Genomic DNA, 24873 nt, shown 5'->3' with positions numbered 1-24873 from the left:
TGTGAGAAGGGTTTGAACTGAATGATTATGAATATCTAAAACCAATTTCTAGATTTTTTTGAAATTCTGAACAGATTTTTAGATTTTTTTTTGAATCCCTGTTTTAATTTCTTGGTAACAAATGAAGAAATCAACCTGATTTTTTGTGAGTGTAATTTTCATGTGAATAAACCAATTTCTAAATTTTTGATATTCGACCTTGAAAGGGAATCAAGATAAAAAAAATTTTTAACAGTGATTGTACTTCTTCCCGATCCCCATTACAGCAAAGGGCTAGCACATACTCTTCAGATAAATATTTAAAAACCATTTTCAGGTTTTTTTTTAATTCAGATTTTTTAAGGGATGCCCCCCTCTCAATGGCCACTGACTCAACAAGATGGCCACTGCCACCATTACTGTTGTATATCTAACTGGCTGCATCTGCCTCCTGTTACTTAACCAAAAACAAAAAATAAAAAGATTGACAGCTACGGGAACCAAAAGATACCATATAGCTGCAACGGGAAGCTGGTATTTAATAACAACAAACACATTTATTAACAAAAAATAAATAATTAACTCACCTTTAAAACTCTGTTGATTTTAGTTATGATACTGGGCACAACTATCATTAAAGATCTAAAATGTAATTGGTTAAATCACTCAATTTAATACCCCTTTACTAATTCAAACAGAACATTCAAAGTATCACTCCTCCTTGTAATTAACAATTTTTATAAGAAAAAATAAATCAATAACAAAATGATGATATCATGAAAAAGCTCACAAATTAGTAAAAAGCAATTTCTGGGTATTAAAATTTATATAGGAATCAACAAAATATGTTATTCTATAAAAAATAACACTTTTATTATTTATAGATGTTTGTATGTATTACAGATTGCCATTATCATGATCTAAGAGTAGCGGTTGAACTACTTAGTTTTCGTTGATATAATAAAAAAAAAAATAGTATGAATACAAACTCAGAAGAACAAAAATAAGCAGGTAATGATTAATGGGTGAGTGAAGTGCTATAAAACTTCTTTTCATTATCTACTATTTCAAGGATTATTTTTACCAATGACAGAATCATTTACCAGCTTTCCTATTGTCTTTCTGATTAGACTTTATTATTCTAACTCAATTACAGTTGAAACTTTCCTTATCTTGCAGTAATTAATCTTTTAGGTGACAAAAAAAAATGTTAATCATTACATTAAAAGAGAAAGACATTTTGAGATCAGTTGCATTTTAACAGAAATGGTTTCTTGAAAATGAACTCTGGGCACTGTTCTTTTGATGGGTTCTGATTAATAACAGCCTGGTCAGGTGATCTAAATACCATAACAAGTTAAAGGCATGCTCACTACACTAACAAGGGTATAGATGCCTATGAGCCTCAATCGATCAATAAAGTTGTAATACATGTGGTTTAAACATTGCTATTTTTATTTTATATAAATATAATAAAAGTATTATTATTTTTATAAGTGAAATATACTTCTTAGAATTGATAATTACAAAGAAACACACAACAACATCAATAGGAAATCCATCCAGCTAAGTTGTAATGTTTATAGGTTTCAATTCAATTTCTTTTATGAAACTGATTAACCATTACCGTTTGAAATCAATTGATTTCAGTCACTTAGCATCTGTTCAAACGGTTCAAATCAATAAAATAATCTGTCCCAAAAGACAAACAGAAGGGATAAATATCTGTTCACTCTTTGTTATCAACAAAGAAAACTAAAAAATCCGACAAATTATTTTTTGATTTACATATAATCAGAAATACTTATAAATATTAACATATGAAAGGTTGGCAAGTACACACCTTATAGAATATTCTGAGAATAGAGAATTGTCTGGTTCTTTCCATCTAACAACAACTGAATTACTGGTAACTTTTTCAATAGTCAAATTAGTAGGAGGTCTTGGAACTGAAATAAAAAAAAATATATTTTATACATTTCAGCAGAAAGACTGTAGAAATAATTAAAATTAAAGATAGTAAAAATAATTAAAATTAAAGATAATTAAGTAAAAACCAATTCTTCAATTCAAATCTTTATATTTTTAATCCTCCCAACTTTAATACCTCCAGTTCATTTAATACTCTATAGAAAAAATCTGCCACAAATAAACCTTCTCTTAGTTCCTTAAATTAAGTTATATTAAATCCATTTGCAACGACCATTCTCAATGCTACTTCGTGAATTCACTCATCTTTAAGTAATTATCTTCAAATTACTTTAAAAATTAACAAAAAATAATTTCAAATATTAAATTCTGGGTATATTCTAAACCCACCAGGTTGGTCTAATGGTAAACTTGTCATCGCAAATCAGTTCTTTAACAGCTGATTTTCGAAGCTGAAGGTTCAAATACTAGTAAAGGTAAGTTGCTTTTATATAGATTTGAACACTAGACAGTGGGTACCGGTGTACTTCGGTGATTGGATTTCAATTAACCACACAACTTAGGAATGGTTGGCCTGAGTTCATACAAGACTACATCTCATTTCCATATGATACATATCATCTTCATCTCATTGGACCATGGGGATTGCTTATTGTTCACTAATTGAACATAGTGCACAACATAAACATTAGAAATAACAATAAATAATAAATGGAGAGAGTAAAACAAATAAATTTTGATATTTAATTAAAACACTTGTCCATATAAATTGTGTGCAAGTTTACTATTTTATCTAGAAATTACCATAAAAACTAGCAATTTAATTTTACAATATCATAAAAATTAGTCTTTTGGTTTACAAGCAGGAACAAATCCTGCTACCAATTACAGCAATCGATGATTTTTAACGAATTTTTCAATATTTTTGATATAATAAATGCTTCAAAAGTTTGTGTAATGTTTTGCATTCATTAATTATTATAATGGATACCTGTAATAAATTAAATACATATGGAACATGACTAAAAAAAATATACAATGAAAACTGATTGTTCATTCTGTATATGTTTGGCTTAGGAGAAATTAAAAGTGAAAGCGGCAGGAATTATAAACACTAAAAACTTAGATTTAGATATTTTGATCGATTAAATTATGAATCCTTTATGAAAAATTATTGTTTATATAAGGTGTAATTGATCTCTGTGACAGAGTAACGGCGTCTTCCTTTCATTTCATTTCTTCTGACTTTTGGGGTTCTAGATTTAAATACCAACACAGGCATGGCATTTCACAATACAACAAAATCCATCTCCTATTTTTTTTATCAGTATATAAGAGTGCAACTATCCTTAGGTAAGTATCCTTAGTAAATTATTTTTATTATTGATGATGTGGAGGCTCAGCCAAAATTATTAAAAAAAGACAAGTCAGTCATAAGAGATCTATTTAAAAAATAAACTTGAATCTCATCTTGACATAATCTGATGCTAAATGGTTATTCTGTTTTAGAAATATTTAATAAAATCAAAAATCAATTATTTTGCGTACAGCCATAATCCCTTGTTGGATAGGAGTTGCCTATATAAGTTCTAGGTTTCTCAAGTTTTAATAGTCCTCATTTCATTAAATAAATTCTAAAATGTATAATTGTTCATACCGATTATATGCCCATCCCTAAGTCTGATGACTAAAATTTCAGTACTGTTAACAACTTTTATAGTAAAACTACTGTACCAAATTTAAAGTTCCTACAATGGCCCCATAAAAAATTTAAATATTAATATGGCATTAAATACTCCACCCTTTTTGACAGATTAAGTTAAAATTTAATGGTATCAATGCCTTGTATACAGAAATAATTGAGCTACATTTCAAGTTCCAACGGTAGGCATTTCAAAGACGTTTATAAATTTTTGTTTTTTTCAGTTAGAAGGGGGGTGGGTGATCATGAAATGTGAGGATTTTTTTTGCAAATCTTCACTCCAAAAAATCCTCACTCAAAATTTCGATGGATCACCCCTTTTTTCTTACAGCTAAAGCTGATGCAGCAGCTACATGGGCATTGCTGGGGAAGTAAACAAAATAAGAATTTATCTGTAATTGTACGTTACAAATTATTTTTATAAGATTATTATGTTCCACACATGCCACAATAAAACACATTTACTTACACACTGCTTGAAAATAATCATGAGGTTCACTACGCAGGCCATGACTGATTGCAAAAACTTTTATTTGGTAACCGGCACCAGGATACAAGTGAGTCAAAGTTAATCTCTCATCAATTGTCATAGTAGTAACAGCCTCAACATCATCTGCTACACCTGAAAAAAAATTAGTATTCAATCCTAAAGTTGATAATACGAATTGTAATTAATTTAATTCAAATGTAAAAAAATAATTTAAACAGACTTTAAAAAAAAGAGAGATTAAAAGTGACAAAGTGAAAATTATACGATTATGGTTCATTATATTACTACTGAAAATTACTAAATTTAGAGAAAATGTTTTTACAAAAAAATCTGGTACAGCCAGAGATAGTCTGGATCTTAAGAACCCGGAAGTGAAAGGATTAAATAACTGGGATGCAATTTACCAAACTGACCTATTGTATTCTGAATACAATAATTTATTTATTGAAAAATATACTTACATGTTTAGTCACAATCATAATAAATAATTTAAATAGTCATTTAATAAGGTGAATAAGCAAATACTAAATTTAAATAAATTTGAAATGCTGTAAAGCTTTATCAAATAATACTTACATTAAAATAAATATATATATAAGACAATAAAAAAAACTTTATTAAGTAAAAACATTATTAAAACATTAAAGGAAAAACATTATTGCTATATATCTACAGAATAGAATAAAATTAAAGATAATTTTTTTTCTAAATTCATAATTAATAAGAAAAGTTAACTTTTAAAGCATTAGAGCGGTAGTTATATTAGAGATTCAACGTGCAAGTTGCTTGATTTACAGAAGTAAGATGAAGAAGACAAGAGAGACTTTGGCTCGGCGCCAGAAGAAGGTTGTTGGCTCAACTGTTCCATCGGACAGAGACTGTGATGTAATTTCCCTTCTCTCATCGCAGGGTTGGGTGATGACTAGGATGATGGGCGAGGCAAACTAAGTATGCAAGGAAGATTCTCCTCTGGCCTGTGAGGGGAGGAAGTCCAGGGCTGGTTGGAGTTCCTTATATTTGGCTGAGGAAGCCTCTAACTTGGAGAGATATGAGTTGTTAGTGAATGTTTCTCGTAAGGAGGAAGAACCTGCAGAACAGTGGTGTGTGGAAGGTTTGGAACAGACCGTTATGAAACAGAAGAAGTGTTTTGCTCGAATACTAAACTTGAAATTAAAGGGTGCTCCGAGGATATGGACAGAAGTGTTTGTATGTTACAGTCTTTTGAAGAAATTCTGGGCCGACTAGAAGATGGATCTCAGGGGGGAAAATGGTTTGACCAAATACAGAACAAGGCTACTGAGATGTGCTATGTCATCTCCGTCACACCATCTCAGACTCCAGATGGGGGATTGGGATGTGTCACAAGTTGGTCACTGGAGGAGCTTTGACAGGTGGTCGAAGATAGAGTTGTTGATGTTGACCTTGAGTAGCTGGTCCTTAGGGACTCTCCCGAAGCCATCTTTCAATCCTCCACTCTTATGGAGGACACTGACGGATTGGATAAAGGAGTTGGATCCACCTGGGTTGTTGACATGGCAGCTGGAATTGAGCATTCCAAGCATATGACAGTACACTAGAAAGCTCCGTGGCTTAGGTTGCTACTGGTAAATTGAAACCTTCAGATTTTCCTTTTGCAGTCAACTACTCGGGACCTTTCCGAGGAAGGTAGAAGCAGCATGGTGGCACTCTGTCAGACCGATTACGCTCTGGTCTTTGACTCCATCAGCAGGGGATCGTGGGATGGCCTCTATCTGCAATCCATCCTGCGGGTGTTGGAGGATAACAGGATCAAAAAGTGTGCTTTTGTGGTCTGCAAGGGCAGATTGGGCAAATTTTACTACAGCCTGTGGAGTATGTAGGCAGAAGGGCAAGGAAGCAACTTCTCGTACATTTGATACAGGCGTCGCGCCATCATCGATGCCTACAGGCAAGAAGCGACCTACGGGTCCACCGTTGTGGTTAAGGCAGAGGGGTGGACCTTCGCAGATCTTCTCAGTTTGGTGAAGGGGGCGGTTTCACCCGTGTAAACTGAGGTTCCTTCCGTCCAGCAGAGCAAAGGGAAGAATCTTTACCTCCGGGTTTGGGCGGATAGTGGTGCATCAGATCAACTGAGTAAGGAAATCACCGAAAAGGTAGTGGGTGATACCATGGTCCAAGCTGGTAGACGTGGTAGGAGGATCCACGTCCTGGTAAAGGACGTGGATACCCTCACGTCGCAGGACGAGTTTATTCGAGAGGTTCGCAAAACAATAGGTGAGTTGGTCACTATTGATTCTTATCAATGCAGCCGGCTTACACACAGGTGGTCACGTTGGCACTGCCCCTCATTCTGGCAGACAAACTATTATTTGATGGGAATATTACTTCATAGGAACGTCATGGTTTCTTTGAGGGAAAGCCTCACTCCCGGGGGTGGTCCTATCTACGATGATATTGGGCGGCGACTCCCTTGAGGGGTAAAAATTAGACCGTAGTCCTGGTGGGGAATCCCAAATAGAGGCAAGGCATCAAAACCGCAATCCCGATGGGAGTCCTTGGCCCTATGGCATGGGGGAAAGATTCCTCTACTTGAGGCATGACAATCAAAAAAACCAAGTCCTGGCTGCCTGGGCAGGGTCTTGTGTCTTTCCGAGGTAGTTTTAAGGTGAGGGCACCCCTCCCCCCGGAACTGAGTTTATGCTTAATTGCGGGTCTGGCTCTGGAAGGGAGGAAACAAAAGATGACAAAAAAAAAGAACTTTAAAATATGTTTTTGCTATAAATAAGCAATAATGATGACTGAATACAAACATATATGAAATGAGTTGTTTATTTATTATAGATTATAATGTTATTTTCTTTGACGTGGTGTAGTTTTTACGAAAATTATTTCTAAATAGCACCGTTTGCACCAATAACTAATATTCTTTTGAACTTTGTAGGCCTACAAAATGCAAAATAAAAATATTAAATTATACAAAAAAATATATAAATAAATAAATAATTTATGAACACCACAGAAATATTAATTTCGAACTATAATAAACGTAAAATTAATTTAATTAAAACATTAATTTGTACTATATTTTATAAACGTAAAACATGTAATGATTTCATACAAAATAATCTATAAATAGCAGCTCAAATAAATAAATACAGTAGAATAAGTAAATAACAAATGAAATAAATAATTAAATGACAAATTTAAATAAATAAATAATGGAAAAAATAAATGAATATAGTAGAATAAACAATAATAAAAAAATATAATTAATAATAAATACAAGTCTATCATTTTGGAGATCTTACTTTTGTGGCAATCAGTAGTAGCACATGTTCCACATGGTGAGTTATAGGAGGCAAGTAGAGGCAGCTTGTAGGGAGGACCGGACTTTAGATTTTACATACACTATAGTTTTTAATACAGAAGTTTTATATTTTTCAGTTCTTTCTTAATTACTGATGTAGAAATTTTCAAATATTTAGTTAAGAATATATATATATATATATATATAGGAAATTATCTTTTTAAGGTAAGAAAATATACATATATGAAATTATATTTTTAAATTAAGAACAATTGATGGAAATTATTATTATAGTTGATATAATGTAATCTTTTTGTATTGCTTCAAGAAAATTGATTGAATCATTGTACCTGATGTTTAGATATAACTAAATATACATAAAGAATTGCATATACACACACTTATATGCTCAATTAAACATCCACTAACATTTTTGCAGGTTTTATATATCAATTTTGAGCTGGTTTTAAATATGGCAGTCTGTATGTATATATATTAATTATATCCAATAACATACAGTGCCAGAATTAAATAATATACTTCATAAGTACCATATTTAAATATGAAATATATATTTCTAATAAATTACAAATATATTAACATTTTAAAATAAGTATTAAATTGGTACTTTATTTATTTCCAAAATAAATTTTTGTTTAAATTTGTCAAAATCTTTATTAATTCAATATTCATTCCTTAGTAGATTGAAATTCACGACTGAAAAATTTAGAAAAATATATACTTAATAGTCTTGATCGTGATTCCTAGACTTTATTAACAGTTCAGGAAAAAGAAACACAATGCATTTAAAAATTAACTACATGAACAAGGTGAAATAGACCATATCTATAAAAGTTGAGATAATGAAAAAATAAAAAAAGATATAACTGTTGCATTAACATTTAAAATAATATTTTGTTAATTTCTTTTTATTTTTTCAAATTGTCACTTGTTCCTTTAATTATAAAATATCAGATTAGTAAATATTCTCTAATTTGAATTACAATAAAAAATTAACAATTCACAAAAATAGCAATTCATACATATGAGTATAACATTTTGCGGTAGAGTATCAGTAATCTGAATGATAAATATCTAAATATGATAAAAAAGTGTGACCTGATTTGAAAATAAACTTTAAAGAAAACCTTAAAAACTTTTAATTTTTATTAATGATAACAGTGAAATTACTTTTTTTAATCCTCAATAATCACACATACTTCCAATTTGAGTAAAAAATAACACTTAATTACACATAGTCAGAAACTATGTGTTTTTTATGGGATAAAACATTCTCTGAAAGATGAGAGAAGATTGAAAATGAGTGCCATCATCAAGAAGGTGTCTGACAAACGAGAACATTGTTGCAATTTGTTACCATTTGATGACTGACAATTGCTTCATCACTGATGAAATTGCTGCTTAACTTGAGATCATTATGGCAGTATGCAAAAAAATCATTCATGATGAGCTTGGGTACAGCTAAGTGTCAACTTGTTGGGTTCTGCTCCTTCTCTCAAGGAACCAAAGAAATGATGCTTGTCTCTTGACATCTGCCAATGGCTACTGAATTAGTATGAGAACAAGGAGAACCTTTTTCTAACCATTTATTTATAACCATTTTCGTAACAGTAAAATTCAGATTATGACAATCAGGGAGCAGCTAGTTTTACAGATGCTCAACATAGTCGACTAAGATAAATATGGAAAGCCGTTGCTGAACAAAATATTCCAAATGAACAGGATGTCAAGAAGCATATGTTAGAAGCCATTTCAGTAAGAAATCAACAAAATTGGAAAATTTAATGACGATATGCGCATTGGTATGTAGATACTGCAAATGTTTGGGGATGAACTATAGCACAAATGTAAAACTTATATCTACAATGTGTAATAATGAATGTAAAAAGTTTATGTGCTTACCGTACTTTACTAAACATCACTGACAGTAAATTCAGATTTTGGAATAAAAGGACTAGTGCTAATTTTGTACTGTAATTTTATTATTTTTGATTACTTAGAAAACGTATATGTACATTAACATTAACACATTAACAATGAATTTAATTTAATTAGAAGATATTAATTGGGAGAGTAATGCCAATGATACTGACAACACATAAATGATATGTGCATCATTATGAGGCGAGGAGTAGCACTAGTGCACTCACTTTTTTTTATTTGAGGTTAGTATTAAATTTTAACTATATATACATATAAAAACATGCTTTAAAAATTAAAAACAGTTATAATTTGTTATGGTCTGACAGACAGGTTTTCCCTTGTGCACTGTGGCACCAGAACTACTTCCTATACACTAGGCCAGCCAACATATTAAAAAATATAGGTAATATTTGATATGTTCTTAAAATTAATGTGAACCATTTGTTTTCATAATTATTTTAGTTTATCACCAAATATTTTCTGAAAAAGTATTTGTATCTCATAAGATCCACTGTGTAGTACATACTTGAATTTTAGTTGAGGTTATGTTTGATCGCTTACAAAACTGTATGCATTTATATTTACATTTACAGCATGTTTTCTGCTGTCATTCTGAAATTTATTCATAATCTTTGCTTTTTGAATTTTATAAATTTCATTTATTATATTTCTTGAACAGCTTTGTTATAAAATATTAAATTTCTGCCAGATGACATTACTGCCATGGTAAACATACCTTTGGCAATATCATTAAATAGTGATGATGAACTGTGAAAACTGTTTTCTAAAACAGTTTATGCCTGCAAAGCCACATAGATGGGGATACAAAATATTCATTCTTGCTGGAATAAGGGGCTTTGCAAACAAAGTAGAATGAGACTTAGGACCGAGTGCAAATATAATTGTAAGATTCTCGAATGATTTCGAGAACTATCACTATAAGCTATATTTTGATAATTATTACATAACTCTTCCTCTTCTTGTGGAACTGGAAAAGAGGCAGATTCATGGTCCGAGTACCTTTTGCAGAAATCGATTTCTCGGCATTAAACTTTGTAATGAAAAGTATATGAGCAAAATGCCTTGTGGGTACTCTGAAAAGTGCACTACTTCAATTGAAGTAGTAGAGATATCAGCAGTAGGAAAAGATAACAGAAGTGTTATCTTGGCCTCAAAATTTGTAGAAGAACCTAAAACATCAGTAAAAAAGTATGATAGAAGAACGCAAAACAATTAATGTCGAATGTCCCCAAATAGTTACTATATACAATAAACATATGGGAGAAGTTGACTTATCAAACAGCACGATAGGTATAGGAATAGTTTAAGAAGCAAAACATGGTATTTTAGTTTGTTTTACCGTTTACTAGGCTTGGTAATTGTAAATTCCTGGTTGCTGTATAAAAGGGGTTGTTCGGAAGGAGGTGAAAAAACTAAATTAAGGCTTGCTCAGTTTCTCACAGAAATCGGAGTAGCCTTATGCAAGTACGGGGAACCCATCACTCCATCAAAAGGTCAGACACGAAATGAAGTTGAAGAACAGATACGACTAAACAACAAAAAAGTCCAGCTGCTATAGCACCACCAAGAGATGTGAGACTGGATCAAACATCATACTGTCTCCTCTTTTGTGATACATGTCCCGCTTAGATCCAAACCAATTTTTGGGACATGGAAGTAAAGCAACGTGGGGAAACATTTGTTAAACAATTTTTCTATTATTTAGGATGCATTCTGCGTGTAATATAAGTTTTTTCATCACAAATAAAAAAGTTATGCAGTAAGGGTTATTATGTCTGGAAAGTGATAAAATACAAGAATTTTCTTGTATTTTAACATTATCTAAGTTTTTTGTTTCATATTACTGACACTCTACGTTACTTTTTGAAAATTTTTCATTTTAATCATACTAAGGTTTTACTACGATAACTATTATTTCTTTCTAATTCTATAATATATATAAACTTATATAGCACACACATGATAATTTGTATTTTTGTATACATTATAAATGTATACAGGTTTAGCAGTAATATATTTCTAACTAAGTATTATTATACAATTACAACAATGTTTGCATATCAACAAAATAACATGTATTGACTTCTTTTTACTTACAGTTAAATAATATAATAATAATACATATTAAAAAATTAACAAATCTATAAAATAAGATTTAAATTATATTTTCGTATTAACAAAAATGTTTTTCATGTACAAATAAAAATATTATAGGTGAAATATTATTATATGGCCATCAATTAATAAATTTTTTTATTGGAATATATAAAAATTGATTAGCAAACTTTTTTATCATTTGAAATATACTGACAGTATATATTGTCTTGCAAAAATTTTGAAATAATTCAGAATTAGCTTGAAATGCTATAATAATTATAAAACTCATATAGCATTGCCATTCTATTAGATATTTTCCGAGTTTATTTTAATTTTTAAATATTAATAAACAAAATTATTGATGTTTTTATAAAAAAATCAAGAATTACTGTTTATAGAATGTGCATATCAGAGCACAATCTGCTAGATAATTGATTAATTGTTATAGAGTATCCATTTAAACTGACCTGCTTTACTATATGATTAAATTTTGCATTAACACATTCATAATTGATCACATGGATTCACATGATGTGTCAGATCTGTATGATTTAGCAAATATTAATTTTAGTTTTTAATGGCAAAATTAAACAAGTTGTTGGATTTTTATTTACAAAGCCTATAATATGCTGTATTGTGCAATGAACAATTTCTAGTTTCTACGAAGACACTTAAAACCTGAAATGCAATAAATGTATTCATCATAAAGTAAACCAAAGTTTTTGCACAAAGCATAAACTTACAAACTATAACAGATATGGGAATGTATGAGGTTATATATACGAGGTGCGACAATAAAGTAATGAGCCTGATTTTTCTTTGCAAGATGTGGCAACCCTGCAGCTTGCGTAGGCACACCATCTTTGCCCTTGGTCTATAAGCTACTTCTAGTCCAAGCGGTTGATTGATGCAACTGCTCAGTCATGAGTTGTGCTGTAATAAGTGAGCATGTGTTTGTCTCTCGTCACAGAAATGAAACCGCAAAATATTGTAACGTTGTAATGGCAACGGTATGCCATTTCTTTTTGCGTTAAATTGGATGAAAACGCGACAACTTACGGTAAGCTTCAGAAGGCTTTTGGAGAGGAGGTTATGTCAAGAGCTCAAGTTTTTCGGCGGCATAAAATGTTTAGTGAAGGCAAAACGAATGTTGAAGATGAAGACCGCAGTGGACGACCATCGACCTCACGGACAGATGTCAACTTGACCGGGGTGCGTGAAATCGTACGAACTGATCGAAGATTATCCGTGAAAATGATCGCAGAAGAACTCAACATCGATCGAGAAACGGTTCGTCTAATATTAACTGAAGATCTTGGTATGAGAAAGATTTGTGTAAAAATGGTCCCCAAAATTCTCACACAACAGCGAGAAACACGGAAAAATGTGGCAGCCGATCTGTTAGAGCAAACGGAAATCGATCCAGATTTGTTGAGCCGTGTTATCACTGGTGATGGAGGTTGGTTTTTTCAATATGATCGAGACAAAACGACAAAGTTCGCAATGGTGCTCAAAGGGATTACAGAGACCAAAAAAAGCTCGCATGTCAAAGTCAAAAGTGAAATGCATGCTTGTGTGCTTCTTCGATTCCAAGGGAATTGTTCATAAAGAGTGGGTGCCTCCTGGACAAACAGTTAACCGATATTTCTAAAAAGAAATTTTATAAAGACTTCATAAACGAGTTCTTCGTGTCCATGCCAACATTGCTGATAATTGTATTCTGCATCACGATAATGCACCATTCCATACTGCTCTGTCAGTAAACAATTTTTAACCTTATACAAATTTCAGTACTACCACAGCCACCTTATTCACCAGATATCGCTCCGTGCGACTTTTTTCTATTTCCAAGAGTCAAAATGGCGGTCAAGGGACACCATTTTCAAACAACATAAGATGTCCAAAAAGCTGTGACGAGGGTCTTGGAGGATATTACAGAAGATGAGTTCCAGAAATGTTACAATCAATGGCAGAAGCGCTGGAATAAGTGTGTGCAATCAGAGGGGAATACTTTGAAGGAGACAACACTAAACATGACTAAAACGGTAAGCAACATTTTTTTTCACACCAGTCTCATTACTTTATTGTCGCACCTCGTATATATATATTTTTTTATATACACACACATTGCAAGATTTTCTAAAGTAGAGAATGCAACACACATTTCAATCCTGTAGATACATATATTAACACCTGCAAAATAGCAAATCTTTTACTTAAAAAAAAATCCAGTATGATGCCCACATAATAGTGCTATACAAACTAATAATTAACTAATAGCATGTATTGATATGTTAAATAAATTTCTCAGGATTAGATCCTCATAAATCTGTCATTCTCATTTATTTGTACAATTAATATTTATTAATAGCTTTTTTTAAATTTAATTCACGTTTCATATGAAATTAAATGTTAAATTTTCTTAAAATAATTTTTAAATGCTCACCCAATATAAGCATGATTATATTAAATATTACAGAATAACATTTACCTGGTACAAAATCAATGTGATTTATTACTTTCTTATTTCAAGGATACCTAATTTTTATACACCTCGAGATTTGTTAACTTGTAAGAAATATACAGTTGTCTAAGAAAAAAACATAAAATACCCGTTCATTATTAAAAAATTTCAATTTCGTTTTTCTAAATAATAAAAATAGTTTGAGGTCAATTTCTGATTTATTTTTTATGAATTAAATAAAAAAAAAATATTAATTCATTTAAATATTTCTATTATTACTGTAATAAAAATAAATTAACAATTTTGATCTTTAAAAAGTAGCTGAATATCAAAGGCTATAGTATTTTTCGCACTATTTTCTGGGGTATTATTGTTTTCTTTCAGAAAAAGACAGAAAGGTGTGATTTTTAACAATTTATGTTCCTGTTTCTTTCAAAACCAGACATCTACGAGAAGTCTTTATTTAAAACACGGACATCTGTCCAACGAGTCAATGGCAGATTAGAATTCCTATTGACAAAACTTCATTTCATAAAATTGAAATTATTTTTAAAAAAATAATATCCAAAAATTAGGTTTTTAATTTTTATAATTGAAATAGTTTAATTAATGGTCTTTATTATTAATGGTCTTATTTTCACAAAAAAAAACATCATACTGTCATAGAGCAAATCATGATCATTCCAACAGTGGGATGCCGATTTTCATGAGGTCCAACTACTCGAACTGTTTACATATCCATATTAGGCAATTTAAAAAAAAAAACTAATATGCTTCTTAAAAAATCCGAAATAATATTATTCTAGTATATTAATTTTTTTTTTTTTTTTTCTTGATTAACTCACCACATAAGCTTGAAATTGTACATGAGAGGTGGAAATTGGATTTTGTAGCGTATGAAAATTATTATGCCTGACTGAAATTTGAACCTAGAACCTCCAGATGAAAAGCTGAGAATTTACCACTCCAACATGGAGCTTGGCAATATTTCAAATAAATGTTAATAAAGTTTTGCTTCAACAGGAAATGTATTTTTATCAATCTTCGTTTCTTTTTTGGGTTTTAAACTAACTTTTTTTGTAATTAGTTCAGCCACAAAACATATGTAAACTTACATCTGTAACAATTTTAAAATTAACATCTGAAAATAGTGAAGAAAACACATTTACTGGTAGACTAGAATATGATATATAATGACTTATTTATAGGATTGTCAAGGTTGTCAAATGAAAAACCTCATTAATGACTGTACATCATTATGAATGGTTGGAGGGATAAAAAGTATGTAATTCTATAGATTCTTTGAAACAATTATATGGTCTTGCGCTCATACAAAAATCAACATTAAAGCAAGTAGAGATTCAGATCTTTTTTTAAGACGAAATAGAGTTTTTAAAGGTATATTTCTGATTAATGACTAAGTTTTAATCTATTAAACAAACTGTAGTTTTTTCAATTTTTTTATAATTTTTAAGAAAGTATATTTTTATGATGCATAGTAATTTAACTAAATTACTCTTCACTATAATTTTTTGAAAGCTTTATAGATATATTTTGCAGGAAAAGAATGTGAAATAAATATTACACAATATGATTTAACAAAAATATTCATGAAATGAAAATTTTAAGCAGTTATAATGTACATGGATGATTCAAATTCCTTTTCTTCATCATCTCATTATTGGAGCAATGGTGAATTATATTAATCACCTACATTAAAGTAAATGAGAAAGAATAGGTGTGGAATACTACTTGGTATGCTACACTATGCAAAACAGCTCGAGCTGATGACAGGCTTTATAATGTACAACAGGTGATTGATGCTATTTTAGCAAATTATAGAATGATATAGTTCTAGAAATCAGTGTTTATAAATGAAAGCATGGTACTATTTTTAAGTTGAATTTTCTTCAGATAATATTTAAAAAGCAAATGCTATATTTATAGCGTAAAAGTTTTTAAATTTTGTGTTAAGGATTTACTTCATTTTACTTCAATATAAAGTATATTGAAGTAAAAAAAAAATGTCAAAGACAGTTTTGAAAAAGTAATTCTAATACTAGCGGAATCTTATCTTGGTTATGATCAAATTCTACATACCAACAATCGGTACTGAAGTGTTCAATTTGCTAAACATCTATTAAATCGTAGAACACATTTAGCTGACACGATAAGAATAAATAAAAAATCTAATCCACCAGATGTCACAGAATGGAAATTGATATTGGATGACTGTGTTGCAGAGAAAAATGAAAACAATGTTATAATTCTCAAGCGGTAAGGTAAAATAGATATCCTCGTAATCATACAGTTCAAGAAATTTCCTCATGTAAAAATGAAGAGGGGTTTTCATTTTCTAGAAACAGTTTTTTTTTAAAGCGTATACAATATCTAGGTTATATGTGAAGATTTCAAAGAAGATATTGTAAACAATTTCTACACATGATGAACTGTAGACATTATCCCACAATTGTTTCTTGAAGAGATATTTAAGCAATCTTATGTTATCATTGTATTTTCTTTGCTTGATTGTAATCCTGGTGATATTATTCCTTCCAATATCTATGGAGTGGATTTGTCCTGCAAATCTGAGATTTGAGATCTAGACCAACCCGGTGGGTTAAAGTCATGGAAAGTTGAATAAATTTATCTCCACCTAAATAGGTGCTTGGGAAATTACTTAACTGTTCAGCTATAGAATGATCGGTGCAGTTCATATCTATAGAAGTTCTGTTATGTAGAGTGATTTGTGTGGGTGGTAAGTCAAGCCTGGTGATGTTTGAGCTGGGCTCAAGGCAGTCCATGTTGATATCCCCATCACAATAATTTTAAATAAAACATATGATAAAAGAACAGATGCATTGAAACAGACCGTGATAAATAGGGAATGAAGGATAAATTAGGCCAAACATAAATATAGTTATGTAAATATGCTAATTATGTTTTTTTTTCTTCAAGTTTCTATATTAACGCATGTGGATATAAGGTGTTTTGTATAGCCTGGAAATTATAATATAATTATAAGTTATTTAAACTTTTTTATGGATTATAAAAATGAATTTTTTCTGTAGTTATAAAAAAAAGGAAATTTGAGTGTGACTTTACTACTGATTTTGTTGCAAAAGCTAAGTAAATTGATTTTTATGTTTAATTACAGCCTATATTTTTGTGATTGAAATGACATAAAATGAGTTAAAACTGACTGGTTCATTAAAACTAATTTTATTACTGTTTCAATAGGTTATTTTTTGCTTAAAAACTGCTTGCCAGTCAAAAGTAGTACATTACCAGTGATAGGGTTAAGCTAATCTATAAATCTATAAAAAAAACATATATATTTAAAATGAATAAACATATATAAATAAACATATATATCAAATAAATGCTAATAATGAATAAACTGTTGATTTGTTTCCATTACCTTTTTTGTGCTAAATATGCAGCGCGTGATAAATTATTATTTACATATAATAAATATGATAGAGCAGTCCATGCCTGGAGACCATGTTCCTCATGAGTCCAAGAAACAGGTATTAGTCTTTCCATTTCTGAAATTTGCTAGTAAAGCAGCTAATATATCGATACCTCTTTGATTACTAGGATCAACTGCATGAACCTGTCAATAAATAATTACATAGAATCACACAAATTATTGAATTTATATCATTACACATTGAATGAAATTAACATTTAAGTTACTCGGTTTAATTTTCATTTAAGTTACTTGGATTAATATCTTTCTTCTCCATTAATTCTACCCTACTGAAGGGCATTTGTATGTGTGTCTGTCCCCCTCAGCTGAGAACATGCTTACTTGATCAAACATACTGCCCGTAAAGAAATTGTAAATTTTTTTCTTAAATATTAATAAACAATATATAAGAACAGTAACAATAATTATAAAATAAATTTTACTACTATAATTCATTCATTCAATTTCGTAGCAGATCTTAAAACACAACTATTTTTGATAAAAATAAATCGATACTGAAAATACTGTTTATCCACTTAGGATCATATATAAGATTTATTTTTGGCCTTGTAGTTATAATTAAACAAACATATAGGCAAAACACATGGGTCAAATCAAGTGGTAAACAATAATAAAAATTAGAAGAATTTTGAATTCTATAAATCCTCCTTAGCTATTTATTGATTTTGAAGCTAACTTCTCTTTTGTTATTGTGTCAAGGAAGTTAGTTTTGTATTACAATAATTTATTTCATAAATTGAATATTATATATAAATAATACATTGATTAATTTATATTTAAGCTTCCAGCTTAAAAGGAGTAATATAATATAGCGAGGAGTAAGTATAATAGCTATAAAAAGGAGTAATTAATTAGTTTCTTTATATTATCTATCCCAGTTTTTCTTTTAAGCGAGACATATATAAACGACCTGATGTAAAAGATGCACCATTAGCAATATTTTGTACTCTGAGAGTACAATATTCACTGTAGTCAGTTCCTTAATGAACAGAATGAAAGTGTCATTTGTATGGCTTAATACTTACTGCCTGCATTTTAATAGACCTGGCATGCTTTTAAGCAATCACACATTTGGTTCAGAAAAATCATTGGGAAACAACTACACTCCTCACTTTCCCTAGTTATACTTGAAAATGGCTACATCAATTTCAAGAATAACTTAAACTTCAAGTCAAGTCACCTACAACCATTATGGATATATCACTTAACATAACAGACATACAAATAACTTACATGATAAATCCCCTGCAACAATGTGATATATCCAACAATATCAATGTGATATCCAACAGATCACACGTAACATATAATGTAAGTAGCACAATTCACCTGGCAACAAGTCTCAAAACTCTTGCTGCAATACGATGTAATTGACTCTAAAGTAACAAGAAATTAGTAGTTTTTAATTATCACTTACTTTTCCCCACAGAAACCATAAATCTTGGTAATTAGAATGTAAGTTCACTACGTTATTTTTATCTGTAATATGTTGTTTTACGTTAATTCTACAATCCCTGGAACCCTGATTTTGAGATATTTAAGCAATCTTAGGTTATCATTGTATTTTCTTTGCTTGATTGTAATCCTGGTGATATTATTCCTTCCAATATCTATGGAGTGGATTTGTCCTGCAAATCTGAGATGTAAGTAAAAATTACTTAACTGTTCAGCTATAGAATGATCGGTGCAGTTCATATCTATAGAAGTTCTGTTATGTAGAGTGATTTGTGTGGGTGGTAAGTCAAGCCTGGTGATGTTTGAGCTGGGCTCAAGGCAGTCCATGTTGATATCCCCATCACAATAATTTTTTTCTTCCATACAGGCAAGCTTTCAAGAACTTCTGTGATCACATCTTGGATTCCTTCAGTTACCTTGTGATTTGTAAATTTCAACTATGAAAATGCCACTCTTATTAACGATTAGTTTTACGGTACAACCTCACAGGTATGCTCAATACCAAGGGTTTTTGAGTTGTGACTCTCTATTATGTTCAACAGCTCTTGACTTACAAATATGCCAACGCCTCCTTTTATGTGGTTCTGGTTATGTAATATTCAATGAGGACATAGCCACATATACATTGTATTAAAGCATTACATATAATAAATTGTTAAGTTGAAATTAGCGTTAAAAAATTGTATAATCAAAAAACAGGATTTAAAAACAGCATTTACCAATTTTTTTTTGAATTTTCACAATTTTCCTTATTTTCAACATGAGTTCTTAATGAAATCTCAAAAAGTATAAATAATTTACAAGACTTTATAAAATTCCTAAAAATGCCATTAAAGATCTTTTAAACATGAAAAAATTGTCATGTAAGGAGATGTTTGTATCAACATATAATTTATTGAGTTTTATGTTTGTACATACGTGCAACTGTTTATATACAAACATTATTTAGCCTAAAAAACGAAATAAGTTGTCCAAGATTATCATACAAGGAAAGAGAGAAAGAAATATTGACATCAAAAAATATAATATTAAATTATTTCCAAAGATTTGACCATCCATAAAGACTAGCTTAATAAAGAACTGTCAAATAATGTAAAATAGTGTAGAAAAAATCCCTTTCAGCATGCTGAAGCAACATTTTGATCATCCTTTGCTGTAAGGATTGGTCATATCAAAAATTGTTTAAGATAAAAATTTTAAGTAATATTTAGAGGACTAACAACCACTTTAAACCGATTCAATACTGTGCCTATTAAGGGAGGTATTTTTTTTTTGTCTTCAAAAGCACAGTTTTTCCAAGTTTTATAAGATAATCGTTTTAAAGTTTACACGCTTACATTTTTATCCGCTAAAATCCTCTATGAAAAACAAAAATTACAAATAACTGTTCCTGAAAAACGAAGGAATGAACCCGGTTCAAAAGTGCAAAAAGTATTCTGTGAAAGTTATATAAAATTCTATTAGTTTCAAATTTCATCGTTTGAATTTTTTGCTAAAATATAGTGTTAATTAAAAAAATGTGCTTTTACAACAAGAGAAACAGGTTTATTTAATTTGTTGTCCTATTACTAATTTTTGTAAAGCGTATGAGCAAGGAAAACTAAAATAGGTTTATTCTCTAAATTTTGTTAAAGTAGGTTATATCAGTCACATGTAATCTTAACAAATAATAAAAAAGACAGGAATCCAAATAACGATGCATTACTGTTAACATAAAAATAAATTGCATGTGCAGTACAACTTGAAGGTGTCACAGCATTTCACCCAAACAAAACCAATTCTAAAATAAAGCTAGTATTTACAATACACTACAACATAACACATACACATCATTATTTAAATAAGAATTAATTAATCTACTTATAATAGAAGTCCTAAGCAAGCTATATTGATATAAATATATAAGAAAAAATGTAGTTTTTTTTAAAGACCTAAGAAAAGCAACCCACATACACATCCTCAAAAAAAATTATTTTTTTTAGCACCGTGTGGTTTTCATAATTTTCAGCAAAAATTCAATGAATAGGCAGCTTTATCATATATGTAAGTTACAATGGCAAAAACAAGAAAAACAAATATGCAATTCTGCCATTAAATAATTATCTACAGAGTACACACTTTTTGAATGTAAATAATTTTTTAGGACAGCTTTAAATTAATACTACTGATACTTAAAGTGCCATTTGGAAAGTATTAAAAAATTATATTCTTGAATAAAAAAGACCTCTATCAAAAGAAGTTAGTCTGCGATCCGATACGTATGTTTACTTTTTTATCCTTTGTTAGTTGTGGACAATCTGAGATCTTAAGAGATTTTATATTTTTTAAAAATTTATGTGGGTGACAGCTCTGAACTCCACTATTGGTTGGCCTTGAACCATGTGCTCTTTAGTCACACTCTTGTTATGTTCATTGTACTTAGCAAGACTCTTCTGGATCTGGTCGTGGTCGACTCCCACTATTTAAATCATAGGTTTTTTAACTTAATATTTACTTGAATTTTAATATACGATTTTTATAATTATTTCAGAAAAATAAATAATTTTGATTTTATGTTATAAATAATATAATAACAATTAAAATTACAATAACAGAAGGGAAAGTGTTTATCTACTCTCCAGTCTAATAATGATGACATGTTAAAAAATAGGGCTAGAAGAAAAAACAACAACTATTGTTGTTTTATAGCAAAACTAAATGGAATGTAATGATACTAAGTTGGAATGGACACTTAGATCAAATGTATGCCTGCTATGATGTACCCAGAGCCGTTAAGCGCTGTAATTTATTTCATTATTCTAAACGCTGCTGGAGTAAACAGTCAAATTATTCACGCTGATAATAAAAGTAAGATTAAAAGCTGGTGTTTTTTTCACATAATTTATCAATTGCTTTGGTCTCTAACCACCGGCTGAAATATGACCCAAAACGTTTTTTCCTACTGGCTTGAAGCGGTACGTGGAAATGGAACCTGCTACTTGCTTTAATACTAGCCAAAAGAGACTTCTGTTTGCTTTACATAAGTAAAAAATTAAGAAAGCTTATGAAATAGATTTGCCGTGTTTGCAAAGCCAGGTAACATTGTAGAATGAGAAGCAAAACTGGCTGTGATTAAATTGTTTCTCTAACGATACAAATGACTGAGAGATTGACAAACTTAATAAACGTTTTCCTTTTTTAGTTCTATTTTACGTTCCTATAATTTTATAGGATATAAATGTGAAGAATACAGAACAATTAGTTTAACTAGTCGTGCATCAAAAATCTTAACTAGAATTCTATACAGAAGAATTGAGAGGAGAGTGGAGGAAGTGTTAGGAGAAGACCGATTTGGTTTCAGGAAAAGTATAGGGAGAAGGGAAGCAATTTTAGGCCTCAGATTAATAGTAGAAGGAAGATTAAAGAAAAAAAAACCGACATACTTGGCGTTTATAGATCTAGAAAAGGCATTCGATAACGTAGACTGGAATAAAATGTTCAGCATTTAAAAAAAAAAAATTAGGGTTCAAATACAGAGATAGAAGAACAATTGCTAACATATACAGGAACCAAACAGCTGGATTGTAACAATGTAACTTAAAGTACGGATAAAACTGTCACACTGTGCTTCTTGGTTAAACATAACATTGCAGATTGTGTGGCCAGAATTCCCATTATATTGATGGTAATTTTGTTGTCCATAAAGCAAAACCTTTAGGTTTTTTATTTGAAAAATTATTGTCGGATGATAAAACTGATTTTGTTTACGAAAATTGAGCGAACAGTTTTACTCTGAAACATGTTTATAAAACACTAAGCTTGTAATCATTATCGATTACTTTTACGCCTAAATATTTTCTCGTATAATGTGTAAAGTCCAATTTGTGGGCTTTTTAAAAACATAACCTTTTAGGATAAAAAAAGTGCTTTCAGATCATTATTAAGGCATACTTTATGAAAAAGTAAACTGTATAATCAGTTACCCGTCAGCTTATATTACAATTAAAAGATTTAGTTTTACAGAAACAATATTGTTCTGTTGATGCAAATACAATTATATGATTTATCTGCGTCCACTTTACATGTACAGATATTAGTATATGTTCAAAATGATTTTCAGTAGCGATTTCTTTACTGTTAATATTTTGAAGTAATATTTCATAATTAATTTATTTACCTTACCGTCATTTCATGTGTTTGATTAAATAATTAATATGAACTTTAAACACAATTTCGTTTTACAAATTTTATAATTTGTTCGGATCCGGAAAAAATATTTATATATAAAGTAGCAAGTTAGGTTAAATAATTGGTTATAAGAATCAACCTTACCGACAGTTTATATTATATCACTAGAGTTTTGGGTCATTTGACCATCATCAGGAGATAGAATTTTTTGTAATTAAAATTAAAAACGTAAACAAACTATTATTAACAAAACAAGCCATCTTGTAACTTGATTATCTAGTTGCTAGACCATTCTATGGTCTAGATAATCAAGTTAGGCAACTTGATAATTATTAATTTAAATAGAAAATCATCTTCAAATTTTATATGTCCCTTTATTAATTTATTGTTGTAAAAATATACATAATTTTTTTGAGGTTGCTGGTGTTATCAAAATTGTTGGAAAATCTAATATATAAATAAAATTATCCGGGCTGTAATTATGTTAATTTTATAAAATGTGTTTAGCATAATTGGATTTATCGAAACGGCCTTTCTTTACTATTAATATGTTATTTAGCTCTAATAGAAAAAGAACGGTTGGTCATTACAGTATATTGTTGACGGTAGTTTTCACGTTTTAAACTATACCAATCTTGTCTATCTAAGATATTTATTTCCTTATTTTAGTAGAATCGCTATTGTGTATAAAATTGATGTTTTAAAAAGTTAACTTAAAAAGTAATAGAATTTTAAATACATCGTTACATATATTTTTTCTTTAAATTGAGATTATACCAACCGGGTTGGTAGTTGTGAACGCGTTCTTTGCAAATCAGCTGATTTCGTAGTCGCGAATTAAAAGTTCAAATCGTAGCAATATGATTTGTAATACTCATTATTTCAGAAATAATACCCTCGGTGATTCACGGATACTACAGAAAAAAATTAGAAATTGAGATCACGTTATATAGATTGTGTATATCAAAGCTTTTCCCGTGATTTTCATAACCTATCCTGCTTGTGAAATTAAAAAAATAAAATATTTTATCAAACAAGGCTAAAATGCTTCGTTTGTAAGTAACGGTTAATGAATGATTTCGCTCGGATTTCAGCAAACCCGGTGCAAGAGGTCGTACTGAAAATTTATAGGACAATAATTAAGGTGCAGAATTAGTGATTTCTATTGGTTTTTTACCTTAAAAATTTAATAAAATAGCCATCAAAACATCTGCAATAGGTTTTAAGAAATCTGGGATGAAAATCAATAATTTAGAGTAAAAAACCCGTTATTATGTTTGATCTACAATAACTTTGTTAAATGGGTAATAAACATGTAAAACTTGTAGAGAATGTAATTCTGAACATAAAGGTGCAAGATAAGTAGAATAAAACAAACAAAGTTTAGAAAAATTAGAATTCAGTTTAGAAACGATACAGTAAATCGTACCTACCAGTTTATAACAAATATTCAAAACCCTTCTGTAGTGCTTTTGTAGCTCTTTATAGTACTTCAGGGCTATCCTAAGTTTCTCAGCAGCATCCATAATGCAAACAATAATTCATGAGAATGTGTTTTTGTTTTATATATGACATTTCTCATCTGTCTCTAGATGCAAAAATCTAAATGTGTTCTATCAAGTGTTTTTGGTAATTATCCATTAGGTTTATTTATTTTATAAATTTTTTTGTTATGCAAGGAATGGATGAAAATCTCTCATTTTCTTAGCAATTTTCACCATGACTTGGGTCCGTGCTTTATCATTCATAGAACACCCTTAATGAGAATCCTTCATTGTTTATTTTTAATATAGCTTCGTACCTTCTTCAGCATTTTAATATAAACTTCTGATATTATTAATGATTC

General features: G+C 30.1%; 1 pseudogene; it reads right to left on the bottom strand.

The window, feature by feature from the left end:
• LOC142331042 (tyrosine-protein phosphatase 10D-like) overlaps positions 1–24873 on the bottom strand; it is a 170091-nt pseudogene that overhangs the window by 100547 nt on the left and 44671 nt on the right.

Source organism: Lycorma delicatula, chromosome 10 (genome assembly GCF_047948215.1).
Source record: "Lycorma delicatula isolate Av1 chromosome 10, ASM4794821v1, whole genome shotgun sequence".
Lineage (NCBI taxonomy): Eukaryota > Metazoa > Arthropoda > Insecta > Hemiptera > Fulgoridae > Lycorma > Lycorma delicatula.
Note: the sequence above shows the minus strand (reverse complement) of the source record. Positions and strands in the feature narration are given on the sequence as shown.